Genomic DNA, 25701 nt, shown 5'->3' with positions numbered 1-25701 from the left:
TACGTTTCGATAAATATGACTGTTTTGGTATTTGTTTACGTATTTGTTCATACTATTTCCAATCTGCGCCCCTAGCGAATTATATCAGAACTTGGAAATTGTATGCACCAATACGTAAACAAATACCAAAACAGTCATATTTGTCGAAACGTAAAAACTAATGGTAAGGGTACTGAGCCCTACCTGAGATCGGTTACCGGTTGGTACTTCTAAGGACTAAGTTGAAACGCCCCATATACGTACATTGTGTATACTCTTAACATACCCTTATACCCAGAACATAACATCGCTTTACATTGGTGTAGTGGTGGTGCCTCCCGATTCGAGCCGTAAAAGAGTTTACCTTCCAAAACCTGGCCTTACATATTTAGCCTGGTGAAAGGTCTCTCTTACTCAAAAATATTTTCTTGAAGAGGCTAAGTCTTTCATTTTTGGTCTGAGGTATGGGTTTGTGAATGCAGGTCACGTGTCGTAGTAACGTTCGTATTTCAGGAAGTATCTGGTATGTATGGAGCTACTGCAAGGCGTTGAAGCTGTTACCTTGTATTGGAATCGTGATAGCAAGACTTTTTATATCAAATCGAAGTAGCGAAAAGGGGTCTGATTATAGGTTACAGCATGTAGATATATTATGTTATTCTCAAATGGTATATTTTGTGATTGGCCCGTAATAGAATTTGTTCCGTAGAGATTGACAGTATCGTAGTTGATAGTATCGACAGTGTTGCTTTTCTTGAGAATTAGATAGAATGCAACAACGACCCGCGTGGTGGAGCGGTTACCACACTGGCGTGACACGCAGAGGGTTCGATCCCCGGCCATACAGTTATATATAAATGATGAATTTAAATTTCTCTTTCTGGGTCTGGGTGTTTGTGTATTTGTCTATGTGCGTGTCCGTGGCGTCTACAACAGAGGGAATTGTAGGTTGGGATGTGAGTGTAGAAAGCGTTAAAAAAATCTCGTATAGGTACATAATTACATAGGTATCTACTTAACATATCCTTCAAAACATGAGAAGCAGTGCCTAATACTACTGTTATAAGGCAGAGACTATTGCAGAACTACAAATAATTTAGCAATTAAAATTCGATATTGTTGATTACGTCAATGGAAACGACAATTATAATTTTTATCTCATCATTAAATGAGGACGGTCACACTGTGTTCCCACTGTTAGGCACGGGCTTAACGAATAGAGGTCTTCATAAACCTTTGGAAACTGTTTTTCATAACTAGCAGGCGTGATGATATTTTCCTTAACTTTAAAGTAATAGTCCTAAAGTCTATAATTATGAATGATCAGAAAGTCGTGTCTGGGATTCGCCCCCGGACCTCATCTGGGTCAAAGGTGCGAATCCCGTCTAAGGCTGTTTGTCCACTGCACCGTCACCGAGCCGATACCGAGAACGATATTATTTTGAGGCGATTTTAATTATGTCGTGAAGGCGACAGTTTGTCCTTTGTGACCGCTATCGGCGGTTTATTTTGTTCTAGCCGTCACTCGTGTGACGGCAGTGTATGGACTAGTTCCAATGTGTTTTACATTGCCGGCACATCGGCCCGTCAAAAAGTCGGTGTCGATCTAGCGGTCACGCCGATCTACTCGGAATATCGGCAGCCGGGATGACGGTGCTCGGGTGACGGACGTGCGGTGGACAAGCTGCTATATAGTAAATGTATGTAAGCTACTTCGGCGCCGTCATTAATTATCGGTATCGGCTCGGTGCCGGTGCCGGTGGACAAACAGCGTTATGGTTGGAAGTAAGAGGCCGAGTTTCAAACATTAGGCTATTACTACTAATGTTTACTCAGTTCTCTAGTAGTTACTATTAGACTGAGCCGCTAGTCATAAGAGTGTTGACTTAAAGATAAGTTAATTTCTCACATTTACATTCAGGCGCCCTAGTCAAACGAATGTAATTACTCTTTCGTATTTATTGCTACCCAACTTAGGATGTTCCACAATGGATTCGCACCAAATCCTAAAAGCAATAAGTCAAGATTTATCTTCCACCATTTATCACGCTCTCTGGACAACGGCCCTTCATATTTGCATATAAGTTTTCCGCTTTCGGAAATACACAACAGAAATCCATAAAATCTTAGGTTCTATTTAAAGGGTATAATTCTTTAAAGTTTTAATCCTTTAAAGAACACAAAGAGTATCAGTACTCATTATTAGTAAGAGAATTGGACATACAAATTTCCATAATAATTCCAAAAAATGTATGAAATATGTGGTAGGTATACTTCATATATTTTTGGAATGAATTAAAAATATATTAAAATATGTCATTTATTTTTCATAAAGTGTGAGAAATAATGAAAAGAAAAGTCAAATAATAATCCATTGAAATCCCCAAACTTACCTTTAATCGGCGGCTAAATAAGTTCGGAATGTTAACGAACTTTTTAACAAGTGATTATAAGTAACTCCACGATGAAGAGGAACCAATAATCGGGCCGAAGTTTCTCATGAAAGTGATTAAGGATTAATTGGGAGTAGGCAGGGATTTCATACACAATAACATGACTAAAAAGTTTTTTTTACATAAAATACTTTCATGCTTTATCGATATGCATAGCTGACTGTTTATAACGAATGGTTTGACAAACGCTTGAAACTAAATTACGATAGGCAAAAATTCAACCATTCTGAATTTTGTATTTGCTACATCTCTTTTCATATTTGAACACTCGCTTAGGTAGGAAAGAGACGAAGCGAATGAAATTTTATATGCGTTTGTCCGTTTAATGCAACTGAAATCACCTATAAGTTCGGTTATAAGCTGTGATACTTATATCAACATAAGAATACCATTTTTGAAATCGTTATAAACCCTTAATATCGGCAACCAAACCGTTTTTGGTTAATAAAACTGAAAACGACAATAGACATATAATTGGAAATACATCATTTAAAGTAGTATAAAAAAACGCCAATTTACATTTTGAGGACCTCGTCGGAGCACAAAGGGTTCCTAATTCATATTTATAAGTTAAATAACGGCGGAGTGGAAACTCTAATAAAAATAATGACTTCGAAAATTCGTCGGCTCAAAGAGGAAAACGCTTTGGAACCCAAAAAGGAGCCAAAATTTAATTCCAACGGCGAATCCATACATATTGTGTAAACAAATAGAGGCGTTACTAAATCGAGTAACGCAAAAAACCCTATTCTTACAAAACGGCTTGATATATTACATTGGAGAGGTTAGGAAGCATCGGCAATCTTTTTTATTGCAGAAACGTATTAAAAGAAATCATTTTTAGGATTCCCTCGATGTTTACAGGGGTTTGTACCGTCGTGATCGAAATGTGATTTATGTTCGGGAATGCCTACATAACAATATATTGCAACACACAGCTAAACCACAACACCTTATTCTGCCTTATAACATAAATGTAAGGGATATAATTATATAACGCACAAATGTGGAATGAACTTCCTCCTGAGGCATTCCCTCAGGCCTATGACATGGGGCTCTTCAAGAGGGGTGTAAAAAGAACTCTCCTTCAAAGCCGGCGATGCATTGGCGACTCCTCTGGTGTTGCAAATGTCCATAGTCTACGGTGACTGCCTTCCATCAGGTAGCCCGTCTCTCTTATCGTTTGGTTAAATATAAAAAAATAATATAATTCCAACACGTTTCAACTTAGCCTTCTGGTGTAGCAACACAGCAGTGGCTATTTTCAAGTAGTGATCCAATCTTATGTGAGGTTGATTACGGCCTATTACCATAGATGGCAGTGGCCACTTCCATCAGATGAACTGCATGTTTTTGAATCTGCATAACTAGCATTGTATTAATAAAATCTTTATGGCAAATTTTGATGGATGTGAAACTAAACATTACTACCTGCTTTACTTTGATCAACAAGAGCACAAACACTTAAAACAATTAATTTAGTACCGAACCTAAGAGACAATCCTATTTTCATTGTTATATTGTTATTGATTTGGCTTCACAGTAAATCATAAGATAATCAAGATCCCAAGGACCTCTCGAGAAATGTATTCTCATAGTCATGATTTTTCCGGTTATTTCACTCGGGTTTGGGTTGCCCTTAGAATATAAAACAACACAATAGACAGAATGCCTGTTCTAAGCATAATAAAAAATATTAAAAAAATAAATTTTTGAGTTGATACATTACGAAGTATCTAGTGCCCTAGTTGAAATCCCTGTTTTTTTTTCTTTATCATGTATTTTTATTTTTGGGATAATATATAATTTAATGACAAAATAATAATTTGTTTCATCATTAAGCGTCAATCATCAATCATGTTTTTACTCTCTTCACTCACAGCCACGCTCTAGGACTTATTAGTGTACCGAACACAACCCTGACCCAGAAAAAAATCTAAATTCGTATTTTTTTTTATAAAATAAGAGTAGCAGACGAGCATGCAGTCCACTTAATGGTAAGTGCCGCCCATTGACATCTGTAATCAACCCCAGATAGGATTAGATTTCTACCTGAGATAGCCACAGATAGGCCACAGATGCGCCGCTACCCCTGAGGACTGAGCTGAAACACCTCGGAAAAGTATGTCTCCCTTACTCTTCAAACTAGAACACAGCAGCGTTTAACACTGCTGGTACTAGGTAGAGATAGGTGTGGCGGTGGTACTGCCGGAGTCGAACCACAAAGAGTTCTACCTTCACTTCAGTTCATTTGAACCGACTGCGTGTCAGACCGATATGGTGACTCCGCTATGCGTTGAGGTATAGGGCAAACCACAGACTGTATTTGTATTGAGTAAACGTTTTCGATGCGAAGTCTGCAAGAGAGGTTTCAAGGCTCTGTCTACCTTTTACATTTTCTAAGAATAGGTCGACCGTACAGAGTGTATCTCGGTAATATTATTAAGTTTGCTTCTATTAGTATCAAGCTCGGTATTACTCTAGTATAATATATGAAGTATTGTTATTATGACCAACATTATTAAATTACATAAGGTTATATACCTATAGCTACACTATTTACCTATAGGTGTAGGTAGGGTTTAACAACCGTGCCCAAAATATTCTTAATCGATCTAATATAAAGAAGATTTATAATCAACAGATTTTTGAAAAATTAAACTGGATCGACACTATTAAGACTACCAATCCTAATTATCAGAAAATTTTCAAAGCGTAACATCTTCCACCACGTGACTATCTACGCCTATACGATAGACTCCTTTTCACATCGTTAACAATTAAACTTAAGATTTAAAAGATTTGCTTTTATTTTTTAACAAGGTAGAATAAATTAGTATTAAAAATAAAGTCAATTTTTGTTCGCACACTTTATTTTTCGATGTCGTTTTAATATAAGTCTTGTGCATCCCAAATTACACTGGAGTTACACCGTGCAGTAATTGGTAATAGCGCCATCTATCGCATTGCGGGTGTACTCCCTGCTATCCAGATTCCAGACACCAGTGTCACAGTCTAACAGTATTATCGACGATACAGTAGCGCAACAACATATTATTGTTGCGCCTACGTAGTATGTTACAATATTTTTATTTTCGGAACATGGCTGTCGGCAATTTTTTTTTATTTTATGTAAGACGTATGATGATATTATTATGATATTCTTGCTTTGCGTTACATAAGTATTTTTGTAATACCTACTTCGTTTCAATATCACAAGCATAGACGGTAAAAAATGTAATAGTTATTATTAACATTATTTATTTATTCCTTATATATTTCTTTAATTATTTATTTGTTGATAAAACAATAATAAATTAACATCACGATCTCACGAATTTCAATCACGCCTAGTTAATGAACTTGTGGATTTAAGTAAACAATATTATTCTGCAGTGCCTCCACCGATGCTCTGTTTCAAATATATGTCGTTGCACAACTGTGGATAGCAAACCTGTGCCAATATGTATTGCTCCGACGAAATTAGGTTCTTATTTCGGGACGCATTTCAGCCAGTAGCCGAGCAGCCTCGGTCGGAGGTGTATGTGTCGTTCCTTAAACCTCCGATAGAGAAATTAGCGCGGTGTTTCGAAATGAAAACACGAGTTCGTTCCTTGTAATAAAGCGGTGTTAGTGACTTGTTTTCCGATTAATGTGTTCCGGTACTTCTAGTTTTGTGTGATAATATGTGAGAAATGTTAATTGTTCGTTGGAGGAAGGAATCAAAATGCTCCTGTCGAGGTATTTATGTTCTTATGTAGGTAAAAGCTTAGATAAAACTGCTGACGTACCTAGCCCTTTGAGTACCCGTTCCGTTTTTGCGTTCCCTTTTGATCCCATAGGGTCCTTTGAAAATTTTAATTAGACACATCCCTTCTTAAAATAAAAAGGTTAAGCCTATGTTATGGAAATGATTAAAGAATAGAGTTACCGGAAAGATGAAACTAGAAATATATTTTGTCAAAGATCAGATAAATCTGTGAGTTGAATACCAAATGAGTCTAAAGTATCGAGAACGCCTCAATTTTTCTCAGTAAAAGAGGTTAGGATTTTTTTCAAAGAAAAGATTCGATTTGAAATATGAAATATGACATTTTAATAAATTACTTGTTAGATAGATTTATACATTTAAGTCGTAAATTTGTATAATAAAAGCCCGAATTTTCTAACACAATTCTAGATTTCTTATCAGGGTCATTGGCAGATAATCTTACATTTTAACAATCTACAACCAAAACAAATGGACCTACAATTTTTATATTTAATTAACCATAAAGAGTTTATTGGAACTCATAGTAAAATAGCATATTAATACGTACTAATTACGTGATTTAACATACATCATTTAGAACTAATTATAAATCTTATGTGAGTTTCGTGAATATTAAAAGCTATTTAAAATTTTAACGATTGAGTTTCACGTTTATTTAATGTTTTAAGTGGGATTTTTTTACAATTACTTAAGTATGTACTAGTATAGAAAAAACCGCAAAATGACGTATCGGTAACTCCTTTGGGTAATTTAATTAATATATTTTCTGAAGTTGTGATAATTTGTAAGTATTGTTAGGGGAATAGGAAATGATACGTACCTAGTTATTACTGCGTACCTCATAAGATGTTGAAAGCTTAAAATACACCATCATAAATTCATTACAGCCCCATTATGGGATACGTATGTCTATTATCAAATATTTTTTGCTCTGAACTAAATGTTACGTTCGTTACACAATAAATTATAATAATTTAAATTTGTATTCAAAAATCAACAACTAAATACCTAAGTAAAAATTTCTGCACTTTTGAGTGTACTGCATAAAAAATGTTTTATGATGTTGGTATATATAGGTACCAAACACTCATATTCAGAACAAAAATCTAAAAGAAGATTCTTCACCGAAAATCAAACCCGGAACTAGTGCGGGGTGTTGCTCTAAAATAACATTATTTATTACATCTGTAAAATCCGCTCACGGAAATTACACAGGAAGTTTTATTGGAACGTATTAAGCGTGATTCCTCTATATCCCACAAGACCTTTGCTGTATGGTCACATCGCGAGCTATAAACAAATACTTATTAAGATTTATCTGATAGTAGTTTATTTAGAATGTGGAACGCTTGCCTAGATAAAACCGTTACCCTTGCCTGTAACAGTTACTAGTTACCATTAACATTAACCCATTTCTGTCCTAATGCTGGGCACAGGTCTCTTCTCTGGGTAAAAAGGCCCACTGTATGTAATTTTGTCAAGTGCGGGTGCGTAGACTTCAGACTGATGATTTTTAATTGTAGGCAGGATGTTTGCATTCTCTTAAAGCACGAGACAAATTAATTTCTGTAAAATCATAATTTAAAAAAAAGCCGCGCGTCAAAACTCACGGTTAGTACACACATAACTACAGGGAATACGCCCAACATACGAGATATTTTCTGTAAACACTGAGAATGGTAGTGTAATCACTCAAAACTAAGTTTCTGCCATATAGGTCACATAGATAAGCGCTGCTGTTTGAAGGTGTAGTAAGGAAGGCATACTTATCCCAGGAGTTCCAACTTAGTCTTCAGGAGTAAAGGCACACCTGTGGCCGATCCCAGGTGTGAATGTAATCTTATATGGGGTTGATTACAGATGTCTATGGGCGGCAGTAGCTTCTTACGATCAGATGGAGTGCATATTCGTCTGATACTCCTATAAATTATGAAAAGCATATAATATTAATAACTGCTATAATAAAGTGTGTAGCAACTAGTTCTCGTCTATCGCATATCATACCTTTGTAACGCTAGAGGTTAAAGGGGTGTTTTAAGGAAAAAACAGGGCAAATTTCGCTTTCCACGCCATGAGGGGCCATAAGTAAGGAACCGTGTCCGTAACCCCGGTTTTGTGTAAACCATTTTGAAATTTAAATGACAGATGTTTTGTAAATGAAGGCTACAACCTTCCTTAATGTTGTTAATATGCTGAAAACTTTTGAGTTCCATCTCTCGGGCTTCATAATATCTTGTCTATAGTTTCAGACGTTGTGTGGTTTGAAGGGTAAGACACTTTATATTGTAAAGTGTATACTCCGTCGTCGTTCGACTTCGGCGGCTACCATACCTACGAGTACGCCAGGTAAAACAACATTTTCAGAGACTCTGAACTCACTCTGACTCATTTCATCTGAACTCAGAGATTATACGCGGCATTCTTACTTATTCTTGAAGGGTACCTCAGAGAGGATTCGATTTACCCGACTGCGGAGGATGTTTTTCAAAGGTGTGTATGAACATATGAACGTCAAATTTTTTGGCACGCCTTACATTACAGCCCAAACGGCTTGACAGATGTTAATATAAGATATATTGAGGGAGTTACATAGGCAACATTACTTCTCATTTCTATCAGTTAAATAACTGTATTATAAATTAAGAAATTGGGTTTTTGTTTTTCTAATAATTTATTGTTTCCACTCATATTTGGGTAGATTACATAAACCCATCAGGTGGACTGTATGCCGGTTTTGTCCTCCAGTTTTACAAAACATTAAGACGTTAAGTGCTCCCTGCAGTTCATTAAAAATAAACAACACCAAATTGTACTTAAGTATTCTGTTTAAAACAGTACCGCGGGGATTCGCTCGTACACACCACGTTTGAAGTTTTTGATCCTTAGCGTAGCAATTTTTCTGAAAAATGTTTCATTTTTGCCTGGGAATCCCTTTGAAATCAGTTCGACTAATCTATTGTAGTAAAGATTAGCATAAATATGTTTATGTACAAAACTTTTTCATATTTTCTTTACGTACATAATATGATTACAATATATGCAATTGTATATTATTGTAATCTTAGAATAGACCTTAATTATTTAATAGGTCTTTGATATCATAAAGCGACATTTTTGTGTAAATATGGCGCCCGAAATATGTATATTGCGGTTAATTAATCTTATAGCGGTAAACACAGATATAATGTATTTGATTTGTTATACATTACACATGTATCACATCACGACTTGAACGAGCTGTCGTCACTATTTTGGCCTGCATTTCACACATCGACTACAATTCCCGGCCATATAAATGACTTTATACCTCATCCTTTCTATTTTTTTTTTCATATTCCTTCCATGGTAGTCATTTATTTAGGGTCTGAGTATTCATGTACTTGTCTTTGTATCCCCACTCTCCCCTAAGAGATTCCAAAACGTTTTAGCAGATAGAAATAAGAACTGCGCGGGTAAAAAACATTATGGAAGATAGAAATAACTGGTCCCCGTGGAATGTTAAGCCATTTTCAAACAATTTCTACAGATATTTCTAGAGCGCTCGGTAAACCGCTAATCTAAAGTAGGTGCGGGTGAGAACATTCCGCTTACTGCGGTGAGTAGGGTGGGGTAAAACGAATCTGGGGTGTGTGTCTATATCTCTGTGTCAAACAAAAGTGGGATTCTATGACCACCTGTAGGGGAACCACGGTCACACCTTCTGCCTAAAAATAGCAGTGTTCGACGCTGCTGTGTTCCGGTTGGTAGGGTGCAGTAAAGTATACGGCAATGGTAGCCTAGTGGGTAAGAAACTTGGCTTCTTGATTGAGGGTTCGGAGATCCAAATCCCAGGACCTATGATTTTTCAAAATTATGCGCATATTAGAAATAACGCAATTTAATTATCACTTGCTTAAACGGTGAAGAAAAACATCGCGAGGAAATCTGAGAGATTTATAAAAAAAAAAATCAAAGGTATGTGAAGTCTACCAATACGCACTATGGCCTAATCCTTCTCATTCTGAGAGGAGACCCGTGCCCGGCAGAGGAACAGTAAAGGGTTGATGATGATTTCAGCGATAGCAATTGTAGCCGACATCGGGTATGATTCTCATCCTATCTAGGGGTTAATTACAGATGTCCACGGGTGGCAGTTGCCATTTAGCAGATGGACTGCACGTTTCTTCTTTACTTCAGATTTACAACAATACATATCCATGGGGCTCCAAATAAACACCATGCATTATGAATCTGGCACAAAATTGGACGAGCTTATCATTCCCGCAATATCCTGTTTATTTTTTTAAGGTTTCACGCTACATTTGAACCTCCATTACTTTTCATATCATATTGCCTTTAATAAGGTCAGTACAAAGGCAAGTGGGTCAAGTCATCCCGGATTCCTTGCACGGAATTTAAGGCCGTGTACTCGTGTGTTTAAGGGTCCATTTTCCGCGAAAGCGTACATACAGACTTACAACGGGACCTCACGGTTGTTCTTAGAGTACCTAATGGCATAGTCCTTGGCTTTGAATGTAGGTATTAGTGAAATAGGCTTTCAATTTATAATGTGCTCTGAGAACTTATCCTTTTTTACCCGACTGCGGGGGGGGTGGGGATGTTTTTCGAGCATATGTATGTAGGTCTCATTTTTAGGCACGCCCTAGTCTAAACAGCATGATGGATTTAATGCATGACGCATAATATAAAGCAGTCAAGTTTTTACCTCATCGATACCCTTGGTTTGACAAAGAGCATTAGTAGGAGAGATATTATATCATTATCGCTCCGGGCACATTCAAGTTTAAATGGCTGATGGGTTTGCCTGAGACTCCTCATTGTTCAGAGTGTAATACAGTAGACGATATCCTTCATGTGCTGGTGGAATGTGTTCGTAACGAAGCTCTCAGGCAGGAGTTGGGATTTTTTCACCGAGAGCGTAGGTATATTGGCGTGTGTAATAGCATTAGTTATGCCTTCCCAAGTGTCTGAGGATGCCAGAATGCTTATCAGATTATATTTGGGAGCGATGGCATTGGAGGTGCTATATGTGGCGGGCTTTATAGAAATATATATTTATTTATTTTATGACATAGTCACTAGTCACATAGACAAAACCCTTCTTTAATAAAGATTAAAAAAATAAGTTTTTATTTTTATAATATTTTCTTGTTATATTAATAAAGAGAGGCATGAAAGGGTACGTAAAGTGACTAGTGCTGATTATTATCCCTGGATGAAATTGTTGAAAATCCGCACTAAATTGTAGAAGGTTGCACCTTGCACGTATTAAGCAACATGAGCTAAGCAAGAACTATTCACGAGCCGGAGTTTCGGCTTTGCCATACGATACTACTTGGAAGGTCTGATAACATTAACATGAGATAAACTAACGTAGGCATGGGTTGTAGTAGAACTTTATATTAGAGTTTGACTGAGTCGACATCACGTCTGTTCCATTTTAGTAGCCATGACAGGGTAACTGCAACTTACACAGAGCTATCACAGTTTTTATTTGGTTCTTTTTTTATAATATAAGAGTAACGGACGATCATGCAGTCCACCTGAGGTGTAGTAGTAGTAAGTGTCTACTGCCGTTCATGGACATCTGTCCTCAACCCTAGATACGATTCCTATCTGAGGTCGCCTACAGATGCGCAGCTATCCCTAAGGACGAAGCTGGAACGCCTCGGAAAAGTAGGTATGTCTTACCACGCTCTTCAAAATAGAACACACCAGCGCTTTACATTGCTGTTATTAGGTAGAAATGGGTGAGGTGGTGATGCCACCGGAGTTAAATCACAACAGGGTAACCTTCAACTATTATTAACATTAAAATTTTAGTTGTGTTGTCCTTTTATTGCACTTTATGATGTAAAACCTAGATATACTAAAGTTCTTGTCGCAATCTCTTTGTTTTAACAAAAACAAATGTTCTTCACCTAAATGTAGTTTGGGGAATAACTAAGACAATCCAACTACAAGTTAAGATTAAGTTAAGTCTCGGTTTTCTTAATTACCCGAAGCAAAGTCGGAGTAGCTTGCTATCTGTAAGGTGCATTTGTAGAATTTATAGCGGAGTAGAAATAAGTACTGGTCTTATGCAAACCTACCTTTCGGGTTTGATCTCTTTTTAGGAAGATAAATTTTAAATATAACACATGTTTTGTAAAAGGCGGTAGAACAGTTCGTGGTACAAAATGCGTTATAAGTTTTCAGGGTTAACAGCGCCTTGGTGACCGGTCTTAGGTACCATTTCAATTCTATTTAAGTTTGATTATTTTTATCCATGAGCAGTGACCACTTATCAGTGACTTCTATATAAAATTAATAGACAGCATATTTAACAAGAGAATTGTAACAATAAAACCGACTGCTTAAAATTATAGACACAGTTAAAACGAATCCAACGGCACCACACATATTAAAATTTGTCAAGTCATTTAGTCTACACGTGTTAAAAAAAAGAGACAAATATACAAAAATTACGCCCGAGAAGCTTCCGCAGTCGGGTAAAATAAAAAAGTCTATGAAATAAAGACATTATTTCACATAAATGCAACTATTATTTCAGCGGAACGAGAAATTCTAACGTCACAAAATGTGTTATTACAAGGTCTTTAGCGAAGCTACTGCGAATCCGACAAAACGTTGGCGGTAAATATATGCACATGTAATAATGGGGATTGCAACTGGCCGCGTTCCCGCGAACTAATTTACGTAGGATTGTAATTCGCCCTTAGGTGCAATTTAACTTGATGCGGTAATAGTTTTTGTGGTTTTTAGCAAGGATAATTTCATCGTGATCATCATTTATGACGTGATCTCCCATTTGCTTGCAACTTTTTTAGGGTTGCGCACCCAGAAGGTATAAACGAAACTCTATTGCGCTAATTGAATAGTTTATACTTATATTTTGTTTTTAAGTTTGGAGCAGCAAACGAACATGCAACATACCCCAGGATTAGTGACCACTCTTACCCATAGGCAACTGTAACCAACTCTATATCCAACAGAGGTTCTAATAGAAGCTGATTACAGATCCCTAGCCGTTCCAGAGGACTAAGATAGTTGCCTCATATGCAGGTTAACCGGCATCCATACTCTTTCACCATGGTGAAACGCACGAACTGTTTCACAATGGAAAAAGGTGTGGCTTTGGATGTATAGCTGATCTACCGCCTCCAAACGTGTGGGATTATGGATAAAAAATCATATTTTTTAAATTGCTTTTTCCCGAAAAATCCCGATATCTATTTGTAAATTGAAACCTGTATACCAGTTCCCGCGAACTCATATAAAATACCTTTCATTTACTAAGCTCTGACTAAATCCAGGTTATTACTTTTCCTAGACCAAATTGGCTATTCCCTTCGCGCTAATCTCCTACATTCGTTTGTCAACAGCTGAGATTAACTCAGTTTACATCTAACTACCTGAAGATTCAATTAAGAGTTTAGATTTATAATAGGATTTTCTTGTACTGTTCTGCCTTGTACCAAGTTGCATTAATATAACTAATGTATATTTTATAAATTTAGCTTTAAACGCTGATATAGTAATATTTGCTATGAATATTTATTTAACAAAGGATTCAGAAAGTAACCCAGTGAGATAAATCTGCTATTTTTGCGAAAACAACTAAATTATTCTACGGGATAATTAACCTCGGTACTGTGAAGGTAACTCGAATGCTTCATGCAATGAGTTGAATGTCAATATGCTAACCATTTCAGAATAGCGTGTTATGAGTTAATCGTGAACGCATACAAACAGCGCGATCCCAATTTGCATTTATTCTGCAGACCTTTGCACGGGCAATTATACGATGCATTGCACGTGCAATATGTGGATTATTTTACTATGTTATAAAAGTGTTACTTGAAGTTTTTTTTAGATTCCTTATCGTATGAGTATGTTGAAGTTGTACTACCCTTTCTGCTTCCATTTTAGAGACACCAACGCCACACCTATTTCTGTCCAAGAACCGCAGTGTTAAGCGGTGCAGTGTTCTTGTTTAAAGGGTGTGGTAAGTTAGACGTACGTAGACTAACTTGGAACGCCTCGTGCGTTCCAAGTTAGTCTTCAGCGATAGCAACGTTTCCGTGGCTAGTCTGAAGTAGGAATTTAATCTTATTTGTGGTTGTCATTACTGATGCCCATGAGCGGCTGTAGCCATTTGACATCAGGTGAACTACTATATTAGAAGATTAAAAGTATAATCGAAGACTAGAACGTCTCGGGTTATAAGGCCTCCGCCTTATAAATGCTCTAATTTTGCATAATCTCTTGAAATTAGATAATAATCATTAATATTAATACTCTCTGATGTTGCATTAGCATAAATGCTGTGACATCTAATATTATATTGGTACAACGATATTCTACATTGCAGCTTTAGTGTTACAATATCAGATTGCATCAATTATTTGTGCAAATCCAACTATCACTTCAATATTGATTTGATTCTCTATTGATGTTGAATCATATTTTGATTCAAAGATGCTAGTTTTGTATCTCGATAGCGGCAACACTTCTGTATCGACCTAAGAGTATTTCTTTTAAGTCTTATAACAATTTTGACGACCTGCGTCGCAGGGCGGTAATCATACCGGTCTGACACGTAGAGGTTCCTAGGTTCGATCCCCGGCCAGACAGATATTTGAATGAATTTAGATTTTTGTTCTGGGTCTGGGTGCTTGTGTATGTACATGGCACCCAAGGTACAAAGTATCCTAGTGTGGGGCTGTGAGTGTAGAAAGCGTCTTTCTTATAAGTGCAATGTAATACTGCTGTTTCTTAGATCGAAGATTGTAGCTATGTAAAGCTTATATGAGGTGTTTCATTTTGATTTACATAAACAAAGTGTCCGACTACAAGTAGGACTACAATCACATTTTGAGTTGATTACAGATGTCCATTGAGCAGTAATTTTACTATCAGATTAACTCCTTCTCGTTTCTTTAATTAACATAACAATTAAGTACGTCACGGGCTCTATAAATTACCTAATTAACAAAAGTTTGCATATTGGGATACCGACCTTTATTTTGTCCTGATAAGAAAGTTAATTAAAGTTCCATATCTTAAGATCTTTGTTAGCGAACAATGCCTATATAGGTATAGGTAGCTCATTGTTTACCTAAGTCATTAGGTAAGGGTAAAATAGATGCAACCAATTATATTATTATATAAAAAAATTCTCGTGTCACAATGTTACTTACCGTACTCCTTCGAAACAGCTTTACCGATTCTCACCAAATTTTATATGCATATTCAGTACGTCCGAGAATCGGCTACTATCTATTTTTCATACCTCTAAGTGATAAGGGTTGTTCATCCTTAATATTTTTTATATATATGGCAACACAACGTTTTCCGGGTCAGCTAGTACTAGTATATGCATTTTGATTGAAGTTTGCGGTTAGAATTCTGGAAACTCTTTTCACCTTACGGCCGCGGCGCAGGATAGTATTTTTCGAGCCTGTATGTATGTCTCATTTTGGCTTGCCCTACAGCCCAAACGGTTTGACGGAACGGTGTCGTTGTTCTTGGAAATTGTGGGAGTGACATAGACTATATTTTTAACACTAGAAGAGCTGGTTACCGTGCGATACTTTCAAGGGTTGCATAGTATTTTTCGAGCCTGTATGTATGTCTCATTTTGGCTTGCCCTACAGCCCAAACGGTTTGACGGAACGGTGTCGTTGTTCTTGGAAATTGTGGGAGTGACATAGACTATATTTTTAACACTAGAAGAGCTGGTTACCGTGCGATACTTTCAAGGGTTGCAGTTATCAAATTGACGGAAATGTTAATGATTGCGAAAAATATTGAAAAAATATTCTCAAATAGCGCTACTTTAATTTACTTTTACTGTCTTTTGTTTTTACAAGAATTTGTGTAAGTTATATTTACTGTAATATAAATGCAAGTCTTCTAAATTTATATTTTGTGTTACTGTTCATCATCATCATTCATCATCAACCCATTAATGTCCCACTGCTGGGCACGGGTCTCCTCTCAGAGTGAGAAGGATTAGGCCATAGTCCACCGCGCTGGCCAAGTGCGTATTGGTAGACTACACATACCTTAGAAAACTTTTTTTTTTTTTTTTTTTTTTAAGATTTCTCAGGTATGCAGGTTTCCTCACGATGTTTCCCTTCACCGTTTAAGCAAGTGATAATTAATTTCTAATACGCACATAACTTCGAAAAATCAGAGGTGCGTGCCTGGGATTTGAACCTCGGACCCCTCGAGCGAGAGGTCGAGTTTCTTAACCACTAGGCTATCACTGCTATTACTGTTACTTAACATAAATATATAAATATTTTTTAACCAGGGCTCATTAATCTAAATCGCATGATTGCAAATTGCTTCCTTCGTCGATTCTAACATCCGACTCATTGGATATTTATTTTTAATTAAAATTTAACGACCCCTAAAATGTAGTGTAAAATTAATTTACAAGCACATTAGGTGCCTTAATCGAAAACAATAATTTTGGAATATAACACTTCAGCGAAAATTGGAATGTTTTGAAATATTTCCGCGTTTCTGTTTCACGTAATTGAGTGTTATTTTTTAATTAAATTTTATCGGTTCAAACGATCTGTCGTTTACAAACGAGTTAATTAATTCGTTTGATGTTTTTTCTTTATTTACACGTTTGAAAATGGTTTAGTTTTACATTTTAAATTGCGTTTTTTGCATTTCAATTTTTTTGTAAAATGTCTATAGTAATTGTGTTGAGCCTGATTACGACGTGGCTGGGACAGAAGACTAAGATTTACTAGAGTAGGATGGTTTTAGTTCTCGGTATTGGGATTCTTATCGTACATATAAACAACTCTACACAAATATGGAAAACCATATTAGTTAGTACGATTTTATTTTATTTAGCCTCATCATGCTTGACTATGATAAATGCGTATACAAATATAAAAAAAACAGTCTTGAATATACTAGGACATACTTGAAAAAGTAAATAGAGCTACCCTACACAGGCACCACACAGGAAATGGTCCCAAGGGAATCTAAATTGAAAGTCCAAGTTGCAATTGAACGGGACAGGCAAGTAGACCTTATGCTAAATGGGTCGTCAGAAAACGTACCCCAGTTGACCCTCTGCGCGAAGGCACTCAGCGCTTATCGGTATATCTATAAGCCGTTATAGATATTGTTTAAGCCCACTCGTCCCACAGGTCACAGATGTTACGTAAAGCCCTTTCACGCGTGTTTAGGCGCTTACACACGGATCGGCGTTGCCGCCGCAAGTTAGGGAATAACTTTTTGTCGGATGAATTCAAGTATTTATAACTAAATTGTTAAAGGCAAAAACATTAAAACAAAATTTAAGACGTATTCGCTTTAAAAAAACTGAATTTGCTCTTGCAGATATACACGGCATATAAAATAAATATCTTTCTTTTGGGAGGTCGATTAAATCTTCTTCACTTTTATTTTCAGCTGCGAAACATGGTACGAAATCGAAACAAAAAATATGAACCAAGATATATCATTAACGTTTTCTACATTAATATCTCTCACATTAGGTTAACCTTTTATCAAAATATCGAAACACAAACCAAAGAAACAACCTAAATGGAATGAAATAATTTAATAACATTTTCGTCACCGATACAATAAAGCAGCCAACTTCATAGGGGTTTCAACGCGCCAAATTTGTCGTGTTTAAATGTTTAACCTAATTCTCGTGAACTACATCGTTTCATAAAATATATGTTGACGATTTGGCATCGTCGCTGCATTGGGTAGAATTACAACCCTGATCTGTATTTATGTTTTTATTCGAAATTGGAGCTGACATGGAGTTCTGACGTAGTGACGTAATGTCAAGAAATACTGCAACTACCGTTACTTTATAGTTAATCGACATACATACATAGAATACGACCACATACTGAATTGCTAAAGTAGAAACTTAGTTATAGTTTATTTATTAATTGTGCTGCTCCTTTTATACTATACGTTCATTATTATTACTAAAGACAAAACAGGACTAATATGAATACTCTACGTCTGTGTTTCGTAAATATATTGTGATCTTGATTTCCTAAAACTGATAACTGGGGCCCAAATCCGAAACTGTATGTCGCACCGGTATAGTGATCATTTTTCCATGCTATCGGCAAAGTTAAGGAGTATGAGTCATTTCCATACATTTCAGATTATTCAAGCGTGTTTGCCGCGCCGTTTGTAAACAGCCTAACGCGTCGTTCCCGTCAACAGATTCTGTTTTAATAAATTCAATGACACGGGGCAGGTGGCGCCCCCTACCTAGAATATTGTACAACCAATTTCGCTCGCGAAGTGAGTGCGTTATGAAAAACAAATAAGTACTGTACATCTCATTTACGTGTCTACGCTTAGCATTTTAGGGATAAGGGATTATTAGACCCTTTTGTAAGGTGTCGTAAGAATTTTTTGTCGACATGTTGATATTCAACTTTTATACTGTAATTTAAAAAATGGTATGTTTAATCAAAAAGTATGCGTAAAATTAAGTGTTTTACGACGTCCAAACACCATTTTTCGCATATTGCGTACATTTTCGTAATGAAAAAATTAAAATTTTTAATATATCCAGATTTTTAGATGTAGAGTACAGTTTTGTATGGTACAGTATACATATTGGTAAGTGGTCACTGTCGCTTATAGAAAACTTAATCCAATCTAACTGAGATTGTAGTCTTTCCTGTACCCTTACCATGAGTTTTTAAGTTTTTACAAATATGACTGTTTTGGTATTTGTTTACGTATTTGCTCATACAATTTCCAATCAGCGACTCTAGCGGATTGTATCAAAACTGTAGTGTCAGTAACGTAACATTAAATGACAAAATGGCGTTTTATGTTTTGTCTTTCTTTTTAAAGAACATGTGAAGCAGACAGAAATACTTGAACACTACTTATTGTTAAACGGAACAGAATAATGGATTGAGTAAACGTAACGTAAAATTGTGGTATGTTTTGAAAACTCGTGGTAAGGGTACTGATATTAGTCTTTTTTACTGAAAACGTAACATGAAACGTCTCTTGTGTCCATTACTTTGGCACACCCTGCAGTTGAAATGGCTTGAAGGATTTTAGCATATGAGGTGTCGTTGGGTTCGTCTAAATTGTGGAAGCGACATAGTCTGTGTTTTAAAGCAATAATTTTATTTTTACAATAATTCTCCTGAAATTTTTATTTTCATAAGACTTGGTATCGCAAATACTGAGGATCTTCTACATATATTCCGGCACACACTTGACCAGTTATATCTTGAATTCCACCAAATTTGAGGATAAAGGCCACAAATAGACACGAAGGATTATTAAGACGATGTATTTTCTTTATCATACAACAAATTGAAAGTTGTTTTTCCCAAGTTTTTCTTTTAATTTTTCTTTCGGGGCTAGGTACTTTTGTGGTGAATTTAATAACAACAAGAACTTGTTTCATTTGCAAATTGATCTTTGTTGGTTGGATATCGTGCCCTACTTTTACGCTTGAATATTGGACCCTTTGAAAATTGATACACGGATACATATTTCCCTTAAATGTAATTTAGCAGAAAGAGGGTTGGGTTACTGTTTTATAAAGCCTCCAGTGTCTTGGCCTCTTATACGGTATATCTATAGTTAAGTAATATAAAAGCCGCATACAGAATGTACCGCTGTGACATAAATATCTAACTTACGAGTATGTTCAATAGATAAACCGAAAAAAGCAGTAAAATACGGTACGGTTAACCACTTTTTTATTTGTATTTTGTTCTATTTGTTACTAAAAAGTTCTTTGTAAAAAAATCAAATGTTTGTTACGGTTCTAGAAATAGACTCCTGGGATAGACGGACAGCCACCAAAGGTTTAGTCATAGGGTCCTGTTTTCACCCATTGGGAACGGAACCATTGTAAAGTATTCAATCTTAAGGTACATTTTCAACATTAATTATTTGGATTCAATAAAATTTAATTGTATTTGTATGCAATTTTTAACCGACTTCGAAAAAGGAGGAGGTTACTCAATTCGACCGTATATATTTTTTTTTTTTTTTTTTTATGTTTGTTCGGCGATTTTTTCGCGATGCCGCGACCGATCGACATGATTCATACACCATTGTATGCGGCTAGTTTCACAGGGGGTCCCATTTCGAGGAAATTTGAAAATTTCCGCCAGTTTTCCCGGAAAATTGGAAAAACCCGATTTCATATAAACTTGAATAAGTCGAGTATTTCTTAACCAATTTTAATTTTCTTTTTTTCATATGAAAGGGTGTTTCGTTGCGGTACTTTCCTACCTTAACATTAGTACGCTCTGATGATTAGAATTTAAGTTATAGGGTGGAACTCATCATCACTACCCCTGCTTTTTACATATTTTATGACAACTTACCTTCTGCCCACTCAATTCTCATGAAACTTAAAATGAACATTGAGTATCTAGGTTATCATGATATGATGGAAAATTTGACCTTCAACTCTTCAACCCTGGTAATGCAGAAGTGCCTCCTGCCTCAACCATACAAGTTAGGCATTTGGAACTTATGGATATTTAATAAAGTCGATAAGTTGAGATATATGATGGAAAATTTGACCTTCCACTCTTCAACTCTGATAATGCAGAGGTGCCTCCTGCCTCAGCCATACAAGTTAGGCATTTGATGCTTATGAATATTCAATAAGGTTGATAGGTAGAGATATATGATGGAAAATTTGACCTTCTACTCTTCAACTCTGATAATGCAGAAGTGCCTCCTGCCTCAACCATACAACTTAGGCATTTGGAGCTTACGAATATATGATAAGGTCTTTGAGTAGAGACATATGATGGAAGATATGACCTTCAATTCTTCAATCCTGATGATGCAGAGGTGCCTCCCATGTAAAGTATATAGATTAGACATTTGTTGTAATGAAGTAGCTAGACAGAGATATATGATGAAAAATTTGACCATCAACTCCTTTTTCTTTTCTTAACTATTGAATTAAGGTAAATTGGACCGGTTCACTCGCAGAGTTTTACCACCTAGTTTGATTTATTTACTTATCTGTTCCTACCTAACCTAGCCAATAATTAGTATCTCATAAAGCTTCGCCTATAGTGTTTCGTATTGAATTGGTTAGGTTAGGTTGGAACATATAAGACAATATAAAACTAAGCGAGAAGGGCGCAGCAGCGCCCTGCGAGCGGGTGGGTCCAATCCGTATCTATTCAGACCTTACCTTTATTCATGATCACATTTATACAATTTTACATAATATTAATACAAACGTTAGCATATCATCACTAAAAAGGGTGAAAAAAAAATTTTAACAAAAAAATAAAACCGACTTCTATGTCACTACAAAGTAAAAAATAATTGAAATAAATGTTGGCTTAGTACATATTTCTGAAGTCGGCGCTCATATTGGACACGCTGTTATCAAACGAAATATATTGAGCGCCGACTTCAGAAATATGTACTAAGCCAACATTTATTTCAATTATTTTTTACTTTGTAGTGACATAGAAGTCGGTTTTATTTTTTTGTTAAATTTTTTTTTATATATATAGAGGTTTATATTAAGCGAAGAGTCGCCGGCTTAAGCCGAATTTACCGATAGTTCATTCGAAAACTAATTTGCACGTGCGAGTAATACCGGATGACGTATCTGTTACCGGAAACGTTCATTCGTTCCATTTATTCCCTTTAAATTTCCAATAAATAATATTCCTTGTTACTCATCCAACTGGTTAATTATTTATTTGCGGCATTCTGTAGTGAAAACTCAACGATTTGGAAACTAACGAATCAGTTTTATATTATTTATAGAAAAAACTGAAGTGACTGTTTGTAATATGAAAATAACATCTCTAAAATAACATCATTTTATATGAAACGAGCTTTTGCCCGCGGCTTCGCTCGCGTTACGAAGTAATATTTTTATCCCCTATTTTATCCCCTTGCGGGTAGAATTGACCAAAATCCTTTCTTAGCGGATGCTTAACGTCATAACATCTACCTGCATGCCAAATTTCAGCCCAATCCGTCCAGTGGTTTGGGCTGTACGTTGATAGATCACTACGTCAGTCAGACACCTTTGTGTTATATATATTTAGATGTTAAAATATACAATATTAGCTGCAATTAAATTGCATCGTATTTATATCCCAAGAGGATTACATTTTATAAAAGTATTAATTTAACGGTTATTCTCAAACCGGAATTGCCGGTAGTTCATCCGGAAACTAATTCCTCACGTGCGAGTAATACCGGAAGACGTATCTATTCCCGGAAACGTTCATTCGCTCGACTTATTCCCGTTAAATATCCAGTAAAGAATATTTCTGGTAAAATCTCACTCAACCGGTAAATTATTTATTTGTGGCGTTCTGTTGCAAAATACACTGATTTGCAAATACATAAATCGGTTTCATATAGATAATACAGAACCGATTATATTCATAAAGAACTAATATTTTTGTTAAATGACTGTTTGTATTTTGAAATGCCAACTAACAGCTTTTTTTAATGTATATAAAAGTATATACCTACAGTACTTTTAAATACTTAAAAAAATCAAATATTATGTGTTTGTCTGTCCGTTTGATATTTCGGTGAATGTCCGCAACGGTTGGACTGATTTTCTTAAATAGTAATTTTCAATCACAAAATAAAAAAGTCCAATTCGTTGAGATTCACCTATTTTTGCTTAGTAATAGCAATGTCAAGCGCTGTTCTGTTGGAACATACTTACTCGAGGTAACTCAGATAGTATCCTAATCGTATCTAGGGTTGATTACAAATTATCGTTGGTAGTAGAAGCCACTAGTCATCAGGTCGCTTGCATGCTACTTGTATATAGTAATAAATCGTACCTAAATTTGCAACAGGTATACCTCAAAAAAGATTAATTACAATATTCATTCTAGAACACAGCGCCGCAATTCATTTCTGCAATTAACCACGATGGGTTCACCCTTTAAATGTAAATTTTAATTGATTAGTTCATCGCGAATAAAAAATGAAAAGTATGAAGATAAGAAAGTTTTTATTCACCCCAAGGAAAACTTTCTGAACAATTAACACTGTAACTTCATCAAAAGTTATTTAATCCTTTCTTATCTCTCACGACGGCATTGTAATACAAATATTTCGTAACTGAAACTCAAAATTTAATTTAACGTAAAACAATAACGGAGATATTTCTTTGAGAATTAATAAAGATCTCTTGGGTTATTATGATTCAAATTGAGTACACGCCTCTTTCATTCCTGAGTTTTGGAATTTTCTCTACCTACCCTATTTAATCGGATAGCGAGGTTGGGTGAATTTAATCTGGGCAATGTCCATTGATGGTTTCAATCTTGTAGCAATATTTACCGCTTCGTAGCCAGCAATGGAAGTGTAAGCTTCATGGTCGGTGGTGATTGTAATAAAGTGTGGTCTCCCATGACAATAGCTTCATCAGACGTCATTTCACGTCTCAACGAATTCGTTCTGCCCACAATCAACGCACTGAAGTAAAATTTGTTTTATCTACGTTGTGTATTTTTATTTTTAACCGACTTCCAAAAAGGAGAAGGTTACTCAATTCGACCGTATATATATATTTTTTTTTTTATGTTTGTTCGGCGATTTTTTCACGATGCCGCGACCGATCGACATGATTCATACACCATTGTATGCGGCTAGTTTCACAGGGGGTCCCATTTCGAGGAAATTTGAAAATTTTCGCCAGTTTTCCCGGGAAATTGGAAAAACCCGATTTCTTTCTTTTCTTTCCCGATATAAACTTCAATAACTCGAGTATTTGTTAACCAATTTCAATTTTCTTTTTTTCATATGAAAGGGTGTTTTGTTGCGGTACTTTCCTACTATAACATTAGTATGCTCTGATGCTTAGAACTTAATTAATGGGGTGGAACTCATCATCACTACCCCTGCTTTTTACATATTTTAAGACAACTTTCCTTCTGCCCACTCAATTCTCATGAAACTTTAAATGAACATTGAGTATCTAGATTAACATGATATGATGGAAAATTCGACCTTCAACTCTTCAACCCTGTTAATGCAGAAGTGCCTCCTGCCTCAACCATACAAGTTAGGCATTTGGAACTTATGGATATTTAATAAGGTCGATAGGTAGAGATATATGATGGAAAATTTGGCCTTCAACTCTTCAACTCTGATAATGCAGAGGTGCCTCCTGCCTAAACCATACAAGTTAGGCATTTGGAGCTTACGAATATATGATAAGGTCTTTGAGTAGAGACATATGATGGAAGATATGAACTTCAATTCTTCAATCCTTATGATGCAGAGGTGCCTCCAATGTAAAGTATATAGATTAGACATTTGTTGTAATGAAGTTGGTAGACAGAGATATATGATGAAAAATTTGACCTTCAACTCCGTACCTCCAGCCTAAACCACATGAATAAGCCATTTAGTGCTTTCACACATATTTTACAGGTCCTAAGCAGGTACATGTAATGAAAAAAATGACCTTCAACTCTTTCACTCTGATAATGCTGGTGTGCTTCCAAGTTAAACCACAGGAGTTAGCCATTGTGTGCTTTCATATATATATTAACGTCACTAAGCAGACACATAGGATGAAAATTCAAGGTCTTAACCCTGATAACTTTGACCGTAAAGTCTTCAATCCTAGTGACGCAGGGACACTGCTGGCCTAAACAACAGTAACTTGACAATTACTTCTTACAAATATAAAATATGATTAATGAATTCGCTGTAGTTTTCCTTAACTATTGAATTAAGGTAAATTGGACCGACTCACTCGCAGAGTTTTACCACCTAGTTTGATTTATTTAATTTTCTGTTCCAACCTAACCTAGCAAACAATATAGAATTGCATGTAGCCTCGCCTATAGTGTTTCGTATTGAATTGGTTAGGTTAGGTTGAAACATATAAGGCAATATAAAACTAAGCGAGCAGGGCGCGGAAGCGCCCTGCGAGCAGGTGGGTCCAATTCGTATGAATTCAGACCTTACCTTTATTCATGATCACCTTACCTTTATTCATGATCACCTTTATACAATTTTACATAATATTAATACAAACGTTAGCATATCATCACTAAAAAGGGTGAAAAAAAAAAATTTTAACAAAAAAATAAAACCGACTTCTATGTCACTACAAAGTAAAAAAATAATTGAAATAAATGTTGGTTTAATACATATTTCTGAAGTCGGCGCTCATATCAGACGCGGTGTTTACGCCATTATCAAACGAAATATATTGAGCGCCAACTTCAGAAATATGTATTAAACCAACATTTATTTCAATTATTTTTTACTTTGTAGTGACATAGAAGTCGGTTTTATTTTTTTGTTAAATTTTTTTTTGCTCCAAGAAATATATACTCAAGTTTCATGTAAGTTTGAGAAATACGTGAAAGTAACAAGAGCTCTTGATACAGCGTCAAGTAAAATTATTTTCAACAGAATTTTAAAAGATTCAGAGGAATCATGTAAGCTTCTTAATATTATGATCTCGTG

At 35.8% G+C, this 25701-nt stretch overlaps 1 protein-coding gene across 2 annotated transcripts in view; it reads left to right on the top strand.

The window, feature by feature from the left end:
* Window positions 1-5958: 5958 nt before the first annotated feature.
* LOC140747151 (neuroligin-4, Y-linked) overlaps window positions 5959-25701 on the top strand; it is a 115374-nt gene continuing 95631 nt past the window's right edge. For both annotated transcript variants that reach the window (XM_073079425.1, XM_073079424.1), the window contains exon 1: window positions 5959-6173. The gene's annotated coding sequence lies outside the window, so the exon portion shown is untranslated. The remainder of the gene's footprint in view (window positions 6174-25701) is intronic.

The sequence above is a fragment of the Epargyreus clarus genome, unplaced genomic scaffold (assembly GCF_041222505.1).
Source record: "Epargyreus clarus isolate Ecla_fem2 unplaced genomic scaffold, WU_Ecla_fem_2.2 ptg000014l, whole genome shotgun sequence".
NCBI lineage: Eukaryota > Metazoa > Arthropoda > Insecta > Lepidoptera > Hesperiidae > Epargyreus > Epargyreus clarus.
The sequence above is the reverse complement of the archived record's forward strand: the minus strand, read 5'-3'. Positions and strand labels throughout refer to the sequence as shown.